This window comes from Ambystoma mexicanum, chromosome 7p, assembly GCF_040938575.1.
Source record: "Ambystoma mexicanum isolate Mex_15411 chromosome 7p, UKY_AmexF1_1, whole genome shotgun sequence".
Lineage (NCBI taxonomy): Eukaryota > Metazoa > Chordata > Amphibia > Caudata > Ambystomatidae > Ambystoma > Ambystoma mexicanum.
In genome coordinates this window covers 862,999,893-863,013,993 of record NC_090939.1, presented here as the reverse complement: position 1 = coordinate 863,013,993, position 14,101 = coordinate 862,999,893, and positions in this window count along the sequence as shown.

Sequence of the window (14,101 nt, the reverse complement as noted above, 5' to 3'; positions counted from 1 at the left end):
ATAGTCAATATGTAAATGCTGAAAGGGACCATTAGGTCACAGAATAACTCCTCTAACTGTACGCAGTGTGTGCCCAGCAGTAAACTTTTGACATACGATGCAGTTTACTACATAAAATGCAACGTGTTCTAATAAATTCGGAACAAACCATTCCTCTGCAATTGTTGCAGCAAGGCTCTCTCTAGTGACATGCACAGGGTAGTGTAGCTGTTCCAACGCCACCCTCAATAAGGCCACAGGCATCACCGGTTTACCACTGCTCTCCTGTTGCCATAAGGCTTTGGAAGGGATTGAAGAACACCCCCTCCGCGTCCGCAGGTCTTTCTCATCCTGCGGCGCTTCCCCTTGAATTTCCATTAACTGATTTTTAGACAAATTGTTATAACAATCAGGCACACTCATTACCACCATACTTTCATTCACATCAGGTATATCAAACTTCATGATATCGTCTGAACATGCAACACATTTTGCTTCCTTGTCTGCAGCTTGATTTCCACGTGAGATAAAGTCTACCCTTTTAGTGTGCGCTGCGCATTTAACTACTGCGATGGCTACTGGGAGGCTCTAATAAGCCTGTCCAATAAGGCAGCATGTTGCACTGGGGTGCCGTCCGCTCAGAGGTAGTCCCTCCTTTTTCAACGCGCTTGCCCTGTGTGTACCATCGACGTCACGTAGGCGGAGTAACTGTACACGGTTACTTCCTGGTCTGCGTGATTCTCGAGCACGACAATCAGCACCACTAATTCTGCAGCCTGTGCCAAAAAGTGAGACGGTAGTCCTGCACTTATCAATACTTCAAACTCCCCATTGGCCTTATGCTTCATCACAGTAGCACCTATATATCTATGTCCATCATTTTGATCGATTCTAGACAAACCGTCAATAAAGAGAATCTCCCCAGCTGCCAGCGCATTTTCTTTCACCCTCGTTATCTCATCATAGAATTCCTCATAATTCGAGCAATCGTGTGCATGCTCGTCTTCTGCTAGTGGTTCTGCTCTAAACATGGCAGGTTTCACTATTCTACATCTGACTATTTTAATCACTGGATTCGATATGACAACCTCGTAGGCAGAAGCCCTTTGAGAAGTCAACGTACCTTTCATTTTTTTTCAAAATGGCAAACAAAGCATGTTCAACAAATAACGTCATAGAACATCCCATTACTATACTAGCAGCCTTCTCAATGGTGAACACAGTGGCTGCCAAAGATTGTTCACAGGGAAAGTGACCCCTCATTACTTGGTCCAGAATCCCACTATAATATGCTAGAGGTTTGTACTTCAACGTGGTTCTCTGTGCGAGCACTGCCAACATAACTATGCCATGTGTATGCAAAAATAAGAAGAATTCCTCAGCATAATTGGGAATCCCTAGAACTGGAGATGTGCAAATTGCCTTTTTCAACTCATCAAACCCTTCTTCCATTTCCTCAGTCCAAACAATTTTTTCCTGGGTTGCCTGTGCTTTTTTCAGAGCCTACAATAAGGGCCTTATATATGAACTGCAATCAAAGACCCGTGCTCTCACATAATTGCATAGTCCCAAAAAATCTTTGCATGTGCTTTATCGTATTTGACTTTGCTGTTTTTAGAATAGCTCAGATCTCTCAGGAGTAACTTTATTTCCTTCATGCAAAATTAGCTGACCTGTGTATAGCACTTCCTCTTGACAATACTGCAATTTCTCCCTATCTACTTTATATCCTTTCTCTGCAAGAATAATCATTAGCTGAACGGAGTCACGTCTGCACTCTTCCTCTGAGATGCTACAGATCAATATGTCATCTACGTATTGCAACACAACACTTTGTAAATCGATATTGCTTAAGTCCATCTGTAAGACTCTATTAAAAATCTATGGAGACTCACAGTACCCCTTAGGCAATTTTGTGCTTTTTAACTTAGTCTGACGAAACGTAAATTATGTCAGATCTTGTGAATCTTTATGCAATGGGATTGAGAAAAATGCACTTTTCAAGTCAATCACTGTGAAATATCGTGCCTCAACAGGGTTACTACATAAGATTGTCACAGGATTAGGAACTAGTGGGAACTCGGCATAAACAATCTGGTTAATCAGGCGTAAATCCTGAATTAAATGCCACGACTCCCCCTTAGATTTTTTGATAGGGTACACTGACATATTACATGGTGACTCTAATGTCACTTAAATACCTTGTTCCATCGTGGCGGATATCGTCTTGAAAATACCTTTGTCTGCCTCACGAGACATGGGATACTGTCGTGCCTGAGGTAAAATTGCTCCTGGTTTCAATTTAATCTTAACTTCTCCAGCCCCTTTCAATAAGCCTACATCATAGGGGCCTGTAGTCCATAATGAAGCTGGCACCTTTGTCATGTCCTCATTGAAAAACTTGGGACGTTTCAATGCTAGCAAAGTTTTTTGAGGAACCTTGCGTTTAATTGCTCTCACCCAATATGTAATACTCATATCAAATACTACTTCGTCATCTGACGGATAGTCTCTAAATATATCCTCGTCAGTGACGTCAGCCAATCTGTAACCTTCCCCAATGGCAATCACTGTGCACCATCGTCTTCCTTGATAATCAGTCCCATCAAACAAAGCCATTTCTCCCCGCACTATGGCTGCTTGTAATTCTAAGGGAAAGACTCGTCCTCCCTCTTCATCCATAGGTATCCTTGGCCGAAATAAAAACTCATCAGGTATTCTCACGGTTTTACTCACTAAACTTGGTAGCCATGTTAACAAAATGCATACCCCATAGTGAAAAACGTGTGGTTCTAATGGTGCTCCTTGTATGGCCATTTGTCCCGTGAATGCCATAATAAATTCATTCACATTTAAATAATGCATTCCTGGCATTGAACATACTATGCCTTCATCAGTAAATGAAATCGTCATGTTACATTTTGTCATTAAATCTCGACCTAATATATTAACAGGTGTCTGTCTCGAATATAATAATGGTACAGACATGTCACATTCTCCTATAGAGACTGGCAATTTTTCAGTAAGAGGAACTCTACTTGTAGCTCCTGTAAAACCTTGAGAGCATTCATGGCATTCCCAGATAACATACATTTCCCCTCTCGTATACATGAGCATGTTGCCGCTGTGTCTACTAAAAAAGAAAAAGATTTGCCTCCTATATTGATGTCAACCCTCGGTTCCTCTTGAGGATTGGGCGTCACTGATAATACTGAACGCATCAAGTCTCCCAGTGAGATATACTATTGTGGGTACATGCTTATTCCCGTACCTGTGAAAGGATTTCCTCCTTCGACAGTGACACCCCCTATCCTAGGAGTCATTAACTGTCCTGTACCTGTGCCCTGCTGTATACGCATGGGTGAATGCTGGGACTGCCCTTGCAGTGGGCGCATTGCTCTCTGCTGTGCTTGTAAACCCTGCTGTATTCTCGCTGCTTGTGTTTGCTGCACTGTCTGATTTTGGGCAAATTCCTCTCTATTCTGTTGAGTGTATGTAGGCGGGTATGTAGTCCCCCCTCTTGAGAATTACCTGTTTTGCACAACTTCTTGGCTTCTACACCTGCGTGCAAGGTGTCCTGACATACCACATCTCCAACATACAGGAGGTCTCCTAATTTGCCCTTCCTGCATGCCTTGATTATCGTTTTGCGTGTTTTGAAAACCACCCTGGTTGTTCTGGAAATTTCCCTGATTATTCTGGAAGCCTCTACCTCGGAAGGCTCCTCTTCCCCCGTGGTATACATCCATTACTCCCTTGATCAAACAGCCTTTGGTTATTCACCTGTGGCATGCCTGCTGTCTGCTGTGAACTTGACCCTTCTCCGCTAGTAAACATCACCCCTCCTCTGGCGTTTTTTGACAATTTTTTTTGCACTAATTTCGCTTCTTCACCTTTCGGAGCATCATCTTTCTTTTGATTCTCCTCTTGCAACAGTCTGCAGTAATGTGCAATGGTCAGCTGAATTTCTGACCATAGCTTCGTTTCCATGCCTACCAATTCTTAGCTGCTTCTGTACTGGCTCTGGCAGCCTTTGGCATAATATATTATAAAATACCGGTATAGATTTTCCCCCAAGGTCATGAGTTTCCAAAGACCATTGCTCTTGGAAATTTTGAATGTACACAAGACGATCATCCCCTTCCTGCATTTATTTTCATCATTATAGCTCCCATATCTGACGTGTCCGAATACAGCACTCTAAGCGCTTTCCAGATTGCTCCATCCGTGTTCTGCCTGGTGACACTCGAATATCCTGCTCTCGACCAAACATCATCTGCTCTCTCCCCAAGGATAGTGACTAGAAGACCTTTAATGTCTCCTATAGCTAACGTGTTTCCTCCTGTCATTTTTTCTAACTCATGTATCCATTTCCCAGTGCCAGCAGTTAAACTCGGGAGTTTACACCTTAAATCGTCCTTATCCATTTGTGGCCATGGTATGTATTGTGGTCTGGCTCCTCCTTTCTCTAACAAGGGAAACTGTGATATCCCAAACTCACACTCATCCCCCAGCATCTGTCTGTCCACAGCAACATTGGTTCTGCACCACCATCTTCCTGGCAGCGTTCTTAAGCTGCTCACGTTAAGTGGTGAGTCCCCCCTCTCACTATGGGACTGCCCTCTAGGTTGATCTAGTCACGTCAGGGATTCTGATGCCCTGAGTTTGGGTAGATATAGATCTGACCATCTCACTTCTTTGGCCATCTGAGAACATCCCTCTGGACCACATGTGTTACCTCCCTCCTCCCCACGGAAGGTTTCTTTGTCTTCGCCTGACATATCCTGTCCCCAACTTGTGTGGCTTTCTTCCTCGTCATCTCTATTCAGAGTTAGTCTGTCTAAAGACAATTCTTTAGCCTCAAAGCTACACAAGCCTCCCTCTCTGTCGTACAACTGCATACTCTCGAGACAATCGTTTTTACCCTTTCCTTTAGATTCCAGCTTAGTTCTCATATCATGATAGACTATCGATTACGCCCCCACTGCTTCTAGAGTCAAACTCATCCTCTGGATTTCCTCTAGACGGATCTGGCATTGGTTCATGTGCTGGGAAGAATTCTTCTATGTCCCCCCATGCTACTACTGGATTAGGATCCATTAATTCTTTTTATGACACGCTCAATGTTGCGTGCTCTCTGCCTTCTCTTTCGTTTTATTTCATCATCAAACTCTTTTCGCTTCCTTGCTTCTTCTCTCACCCTTTCTTCTTCCTTTTTTTCATATCTCTTCTCTCATTTGCCCTTCGTATTTCTTCGTCTCTACGTCTTTGTATCCTTTTATCCCATAATTTTTGTTCTTCTTGTTCCTCTCTCTTTCTAGCCTTTCTCGTTCTTCGATTGCCCTCTGTCTGTTGTCATATTTCCTCTGTTCGTCTGCCCTTTCCTGCTTTTTCAGTTGTTCATCCTGATACAACTGTTCCCGTCTTTGTCTATCCATCCTTCTTGCCCCATCGTCTTTCAATCGTTCCTCTTTGTCGCTATCTTTTTCGTATTGTTCTTCTCGATCTTCTCTTTGCCTTACTTCTTCAATGCTCTTCCCATCATGTTTGAGCAAAATCTGGCCATCCATCCATTCGTTCTGTATGAGCGCTACCTCATCAGCATTATCTTTTTCTCCCTTCCATCTCTTTATTTCTCTTCCTATATCTAAGGGTGTACTTGGTCGGTCACTTCTCTCCTTCTCCCGTTTCTCTTTGTCCCTCTGGACTTTAGAGATCCCATGTCTTTCAGGAATTTTCTCTGCACCCTCGTCGCTACTATGTACAGACGACTCATGTGCCTGATTGATGTACCCTGCAGCTGCCTTAAGTTCTCTTAATGGATACACTCCATCATCTTTTATATTATCGCCTTTTACTTCAGGCACAGTGGGGGGAGCAGAAGGAACCTCACCCCCCTCTTTGCATATGTTAAGTATGCAGTTTTCAAGAGATGGCTCTTCTCTTTCCTCCTGGTACATTTTCCAGAGCTCTAAGCTCGCTAGCCTTTTATCTAGCTTTTCTACTGTGCATGTTGCATGCAAATATGTCATCATGTGTTGCACAACTGCCTTTGATAGTGGTCCCCCTTGTGGCCATGGCATGAGCATCTTCCGCGCTGTACTGTTTAAGCTTAGGTGCGTGTTCTGGCAACTGCTTACATAGATGTGTAAGTGGAGTAATATCTTCCATTTTTACTCGTTAGACTTGACTGTCAATACTCACCTTTATACTTTGCACTTTTTCAAAAATACATTTTCAGAAAAATAATACAATATGAGCGTGCACCAATTGTTGCAGCTTCAAACCCTTTATATCACGTTTTACTCCAATCTACTTGTTCACTATACACCATCAATTTAATTTCAACAAATAAATAATTAACTCTTAAATCTCGTGTTTTCCTTTTCACGGTTCTTAATTCGTCTTATATTTCTTAACCATATACATATCTATACAATACATAAAACACACAAACAAACGGACATACTAGACCGGCCACATATATCTCAGTCTGCGATTCTCGAGACTTATCCTTGCCCCTAAAAAATACCCTGATTGGGATGTGAATCGTTCTCTTTAGACAAGTCTTTAAACGAGTCCGTAGCCTACGTCATCTGCTAATGGGACTCTAGATACGACTCCTTCTGTTATGCGCTATGACGCAGGACACTGGGCTTACTCTACTGTGATGTTCCTCATCTCACAGTTTCTCAATTGCTTGGCTCCTCTCCTCAAGTCAATTACTTAATAAGTCAATGCTCATCATCTTGAGTCTTTACGCCAACCTCCATCCATTACTTGTTTCCCCTTATCACTTTCTCCACTCCCTGCTCATTCACAATTTTGCCACTTCACTCAGTCCTGCTCACCATTCGCTTTTTTGACTTTCGGCTCTCGGGATCGCCTCCTCATTATCAGCAGCTTCAACCTTCCGTCCGTTCAGCTTCCTGTAGAAGTCGGGAGGGGATTTCGTACAAACCGAGGGACCCGTCTCACCTACGCTTGCAAAGCCTTAGTTTAAAAACTACTTCCGTTATCTTCAGGGAGCTCCACGTTCTTTCAGTCGAATGGCAGAGGGCATTCGATATTGCCTGGAACATCAAAGCTTACTTAAGTCGATGGCTCTTCAACCATCCTCTGACCCAGCTCTTTAAGACAAGGTAGCAATACCTTGAGATGAATGGGGATGCAGAAGTTACTCAAACATCAATAATCAAAATGACTGAGGAAGTTGGCAAATTTTACCGTTTTAATATGAATTATCTAAAACAGGGAGTACAACGGACATCAACGGCCGTCTCATTGCATGGTCGCTCAATATATTTCATTAAAAACATCATGCTTATAGTAAAAACTCATCATTGATGACGTTAACCTACATATTCACTAACGTCATCCTACGTGGCAAACTACATAAACGTAGTGGCAAATGTGATAGGCTTAGAGGGAACATCTAGGTATACGTTCCATACTAGTCTAAGAAAGTGATAGGCTCCTTAACATCAGGTGGGGCAACTAAGACCTCCTCTCAAACAGGTCACTATGAACGTCACTAAATACACAACGTCCCATTGGTTATACAAACTATAGGGCTCTTTATTACGCTGCCTCTTATTATTGGTTGCCACTCTTACATTCTTCAGTACTTTTCCCCCCAAGTTAGCAGCACTCAGGCTGGACTTCCAGGTGCTGGTGAGCTGGTCATAACCATAGCTACTCACCAATTAACATATCATCTATCATCACCTCAGTGGTCTGCACGTCAATTAAGCCTTTGAACTTGCCCTTGGAAATGTTCCTTGCTCTGGAGCATACAGGGGAGTAGAGGCATGCTCTGCCTCTCTGCGTAGGTGTGGTTAGTCATGTTTGTCTAGTTCTATCCATTCACGTGACTGAAGACCACAAATTTGAGCTCTTGTGCATTTAAATACTACTATTAAATGAAACTCTGACATCTTCCTTGTTTTCGTATATGCCTTCTGAACAGGAGTTTCATTCTTTCACACGATTGTAAATAATGTCTGCTCTTCCCAGTCCGATAAGACCTTGGTTTCTTGGGGCTGATCCAGCATCGTCTTTCTGAGATTCACTTCTGCAATTTTGTTGTTTTTGCAACTGCGACACACTGGAAAAGGCCTTCCTTCTCTGGTCCATCCCTGCTATAATATGTCGTGGAAACATCCATTCTTTACGTTATATATGTATACGTTGGCGCATGCCGAAATCTTTTCACTACATAGCTAGCGTCAAGAATAGTTCACCTGCTTGCGTTTCTTTGTATCTGTACATGTGTAAAATGACTTGATATCTTCATCGTTTCTGTAGCATACGTTTCTTCCTCTCGAGCCTGAGATGTCACTTATCCTTGATACTGTCTTGATGCCTTATAGACTATATTCACTTTTCTTGTCTCTGCATCTCTTCCATGTACATTAGTCTGTCTTTGTGTGATGTAACCAATCTGCTCTTTCATTCATTGGTGCTGCCTTTTCTGGGATTTCATTCAAGTGGCCATAATACTGTCTTCTATGTAGGTATGGCATTCTCAATGGGAACCTTGCCTCCAGGATTCTCCTTGGTATCAGTATTTTCACTGGTACTGCACGTGTCTCACACTCTGGCTCCCAACATATAGGCAATATGGGCGAGATGCTTGAGGTGGGGGTACTTGGCTCCTTCTCTACAGGCACATAGACTGGCATATAAGGATCCTAAGAGAAAGCGTGTGAGGACTTGAACCAGGGTAGCTTGTATTAGTGAGACATTGCAAAAGGTTAAGTAAGACATGTTTAGGGTCAGGTTGAACAAGGGAGGTGTACTGATGCAAATATGTAATTTTTAACTCTTTTTGCTTAGTTTATTACTCTAGACCGGGAGGAGGTCCAAAATGGCAGCCTACCTAAGTGAGCAGAACTATTTTTTTTAATTAAAAAGTTTTATTGGTTAAATAATCACAAACAAATATATTGTTAACATATCATAAAACCTTTAACATTTACAACATCATCATCTTAACAATCATTTTTACAATCTAAAAGAGGGACGTCACAGTAAGCAATCGCCTATCCCAGTTAACCCTTCTTAGTTCATAGGCCATTTGCTTTTGAAAGTTCAACGTCTCCCTCGCAATTGGTCCACTTAAGCGGTGGACTCGTTATTTCCATCTCACCCTTTCCTGTTAGTATAAATTCCAACATTGTCATTACAGCAATAACCAAACCTGTTCCACCATTCCATCGGGCCCATGGTCGTCCCCATGTCCAAATGTTCTTTCAGAAAGAAATGTCTTACTTCAATTAGGGCCTTACAAGTCATTATCAAATGCATGGGACATTCCACCAATTGAGCCACTTTACAGAATCTACACCACAGATTTAAAACCCTGGGGATCTTCCTCCTCTACTGCGCTTCCCTAGTGTCTAGAATGTTTAGACAACATCTAAGTAGTAGGTCTCGAATCTTTGGGGAGGGGAACTTTTGCAAATATTTAGGAAGCACATTCAAACCTTTTCCATCTTCAATCATTATGCGCCCCAACTTATCTTTACCACATTGCTCTTTAGTATCAATCCAGTTCCAGGCCTGGAGCTTCTTCTTGACCTTTGACGGATTGCGCATTAATTCATCCATCTCGATGTCTCTCCCCTTCAGAATTTTCTCCACTTTGTTTCCAACATTCTAGATATTATCACAAGACTCCTGACAACTTTCCAATAACTCAAATGGTTGGGCGAGGGATTGTTCTGTACATTTCCTATATAACGCCATCGTTCTCCATACCACCATAGATTCTAGTGATTGCAACCTAATAGCACAGGTAGGTAAATCATTAGGGAACCTTACTATAGCAAATGCTGGAGTTATGTATGCAAACTCAAGAGGACCTCAATGGGGCTCGCACAATTCCAAATGTCGCCTTTCAACTGTAGCTCTAGGCAGGTGTCTCTACTTTATTAGGTGAGGTTCAGGGACCTGAAGTTAACTTGAATCCCAAAGGGTTGATGGGTGCCTCCTGAGCCAATCTTGAAGACAACGTCTAGTCGTTCCAAGGCACCCAAATCAGTCAGAAACAATCTTTATGTATTATTCTCAAGACATTTACTGTCAATTTGAGTGCAGGGGAGGTAAAACAGCCTTGGCACATAGGCTGTGGTTATAAAACAAGAAGTAGTACTGGTACCCAATAACTGGGATACCCATTTTCCCTGTATACTTTTTTACTGGAAAATAACAGTCAAATATTTGTGTTGAAATATAGTTTTCAATATGCAATTTACTTTAAGTAAAGATATTTCAAACAAAGCAATTCTCGAAAATTCATAAATCAGTCTGAGGATTCAAATGTTTTTAGTTTTTCTTTATATTTGTCAGAAGAAACTCAATGTGTTTCCGAAAGAAGATTCTATTCATCGGGAGCTAATTAATACATCTGTCAAACAACAAAAATAGAGAAATATCCTATTTACATTCAACATAGGAGTATCAAAGTTGTATCACAACAAATCAATTCAAAGGCAACTAAAAGTAGTTATTAATAATGAACATTTTCAGAATAGTCTGAGGGTTATAAGCCAAATTATTGCCAAGTGATATTTATCAAGACTAAAGTTAAAAAGTTAACAGAACAACTGAATATCCTCCTATATTTTGTTTATTTTTTTATTTAAGCATATGGTTTTAACCTTTGCTACATCAAAAAACAAACCGTTCCAACAATTACATTTACACTCAAAGTTTAAAACACCAAACTTAATGATCCTCATGTATTTTACATACTTGTGTTCTACAGATTAAGCACAATCCCCACCAGGAAGCGCCCTTATAGAACTTTAAAAAACAAAAACCTATGTTTTCTTTCCCCGGACTAACTATGGACTCAGGACAGCAGACGTAAACCACTTATTATCAGGGTGCTCCCTTGACTTTTAGCCCTTGGCACACTATAGGCTTTGCCCGCATTGCTAACATTTCAAAGAGTTCTTTCAAGAAAGCTAACAGAGCCAGGGTCAACGAGGTTCGTGTGCTTTACATAAAGTATCCCCACCACTCCTCCACCGACAATGTTGAGAAATTGTTGAGATGTTTAGCCAGCCATTTAGATCGAAGCTCGACACAGCCAGGACAAATTAGAGTGAGATGAAATAGAGTTTCTCGATCACAGGCACAGAGTCGACACTGGTAATCACGCTGTGCGGCTGGCTTCGTGGCCTCGAGAACTTCCTTTGTTGGATATATATTCATTATAACCCTCAGAAAATTATCCCGCCTAAGTTTACACAGAAATTTGGAAATGAAGGGTGGGAGGGAACCTCTCGCTCTTGAGTCCATAAAGTTATTACCATACAGCTTTGAATTTGCTCTGACCTCCAATGAGTGAATCCAATCCAGATCATATTATTTTCTTTTGACTCTGGCTGGCTGTGCTTGAAGTGATTCCTCTGATTCCCCCAGGTCAATCAAGATATCCATACACAGTGACCTCCAGGCTTCCAATAGAGTCTCAGCAGATCATGCCATAGCCAAACCAACAGCATTTTTTTTTACAGAGAAAGAGTTTTCCAAACTGTGCTAGAGTAAAGGGATGTGAGCACGAGTTCCACCCTTATCACCTGAATTGAAATACAATTCGGAAGGTGTAGTACTCTTCGCCAAAAGATTCCCTTGAGTTTTCCCCACACAAGAGCTGACAATGAGAGCAAGGTTTCTGCCCCGTAGGTTTAAATCGGAGCCACTTTAAGACGAAAGAATTCAATCAATGGTACCAGAGAGTATTTACAGTATCTGTTCTTAATGACACTGGCTTGGGCAGCTAAGTTCTTGGTCTTGCTCCTCAACGTTTGCTCCCTTTGTTTATCAGCAGAACTGTCATTTAGACAAAAACCCAAATAGGTGAGGGCTGCCACTTCTACGATTTTCTCTCCGTTAATGAATCATGTCGTAGGGCCTACTTTCTTTTTCCTCTTCCCAAAAGTTAGGATTCTTGATTTTTCACGTTGATCCTTAAACCATTTAGCTCTACATACTTTTCTAAGGCATTCAACTGTCTTTGTAGGCCCACTTTAGTTCGGTCAAGCAGAATCAAATCATCTGTGTAGAGCAGTCTTCCAATTGATATCCCCGCCAGTGTTGGCGGAAAGCATTGAACGTGATCAGGTTTTAGACCACTGACTCAAGTGGGCAGCCCTGTTTTAATCCTTTAAAAGTTTGAATATGATCAGTCATAAGGCCTCTTAGGTCTAGTCTTACATGGAGTGAGGTCTGAGAGTGTAGTAATTTCAAAGCTTCTCTGATATCCATCGGGCAGACCCATTTTTCCAGTTTTAGCCATAGGCGCTGTCGGTCAATGGTGTCAAAGGCTTGTGCCAGGTCGATTGAGGCTATATAGAGTTCTTGGCCATTCTTAGCCTTAGCCTTAAGAATATTAAGAATGAAAAAATTGACTGACGTCCCTAGGCCTTTAATAAAACCTGTTTGCCTCGGGTCATAATGATGGGTTATTAATGCTCAATTAGATAGGGCTTTCAAGAGAAGTGATACAAAGATTTTACCACACACATCCAAAAGGGCAATAGGTCTTAAATTCACCGGCAACTCCCATATCGCCCTTTTTAAAGATCGGTACGATGATTGCACTGGCCAGGATTGTGGGATTTTATTGGTCTTTTTGATGTAATTAAACCAGAGTTCAAGCTCTGTGGCCCAAAATTCTGGATCTTCTTTTAGATGCAAATTTGTCATTCCGTCGGGGCCTGTGGCTCTAGAATTGCTGGCTTTTAGGATTAAGTCATACATTTCCCTTCTGGACGTGGAGAAGGCCCAGGGTCCCCCCGCACTCCCGTAGCGGTGGTAGCTTGATATGAGTTGATGTCACAGCGAGCAAAAACAGATTCAAAATGAAGCTTCCATTTGTCCGCTGATATTGGGTTGAGCAGCAATGCTTCCTGGGGCACCAGAAGATGATTGATAAGTCTCCACATCTCTGCTGTGTTTTTTGAAGAGATTTGATGTAACATACTCTCTACATCCCGCTGCAACATCAAGTGTTTGTGTGATTTAAGCCAGTTCTTAAAGGCATGCTTAAGCCATCTTGATTGTTGCCTAGCATTACTTAAATGCAATATAGAAATTGATCATAATTCCGTATTTAGAGCCTTTTTCCTCGCTGCTACTTCTGGATCATATTTATGTCGAATAGAAAAGCCGGCTTTATTCACTGTCGAGGAACTTACATCAAAGGCTTTAAAAGAGTCTTGAGCACAGGACTGAGCGTTCTTCATTTGATTTGAGACAGCGGAGGGAGATGATCTTAACCTCAATCTGTTTTTTCCGGGCTCTATTTCCACGGGAGCACCTTGTCGCTTACAGGATCTTAATGGCCAATTCAAAGCCGATATTATTACAATATTATGGTCACTCCTGGTGGTCTCCCAAATCTCCAGCTTTATTAAGTCAAAGAAGAGTGGCTCAGAGGCAAACACATAATCGAGAATTTTTGAGTCAGTACCCCTTTTCCATGTTGGCCTCGGTGGACAGTCCCCTTGTATGTGACCATTTACCAAATGGATATTTCTTTCTACAGTTCTCGCCTCAAAAGCAATCCTCTTTCCACTTGATGAGATGAATAAGGCAGCGTGTCTATAATAAGAACCCAAGATACATCAAAGCAATGTATATTCATGTCTCCACACACCAAGACCTCCAAGTTTGAATAGTCTGATCTTGCATTATGGATAAGTGCAAGGACTGTATCCAAGAATCTCACACTCCATTTAGAAGCGACATTCCAGCACAGGTTCAGAATCATAATCATCTTACTCGTGCCTGATGAAGCCGGACCCACTTGCATTATGATTGCTTGAATGAGTGGCGATGGTTGGAATTCTGCAATGATCCCATAACCTCTTTCAGCTCGCAGGGCAATAAGGCCTGCCATTGGTCTACTTTTTCAGCCGCATTGAAGATTATGAGCAATCCTTCCAATATCGGTGGGGACCTCACCCACGTTTCCTGTAGGCAAATTATGCCAAGGTCTTGTAAGTTTGGGATGCCAGCTCCGAACAGGTGGATAAAACCCTGTGTGTTCCAACTACACATTTTCACCTAGTTACTTGAGACCTGTCAGCCCTCCCCTCCCAGTACT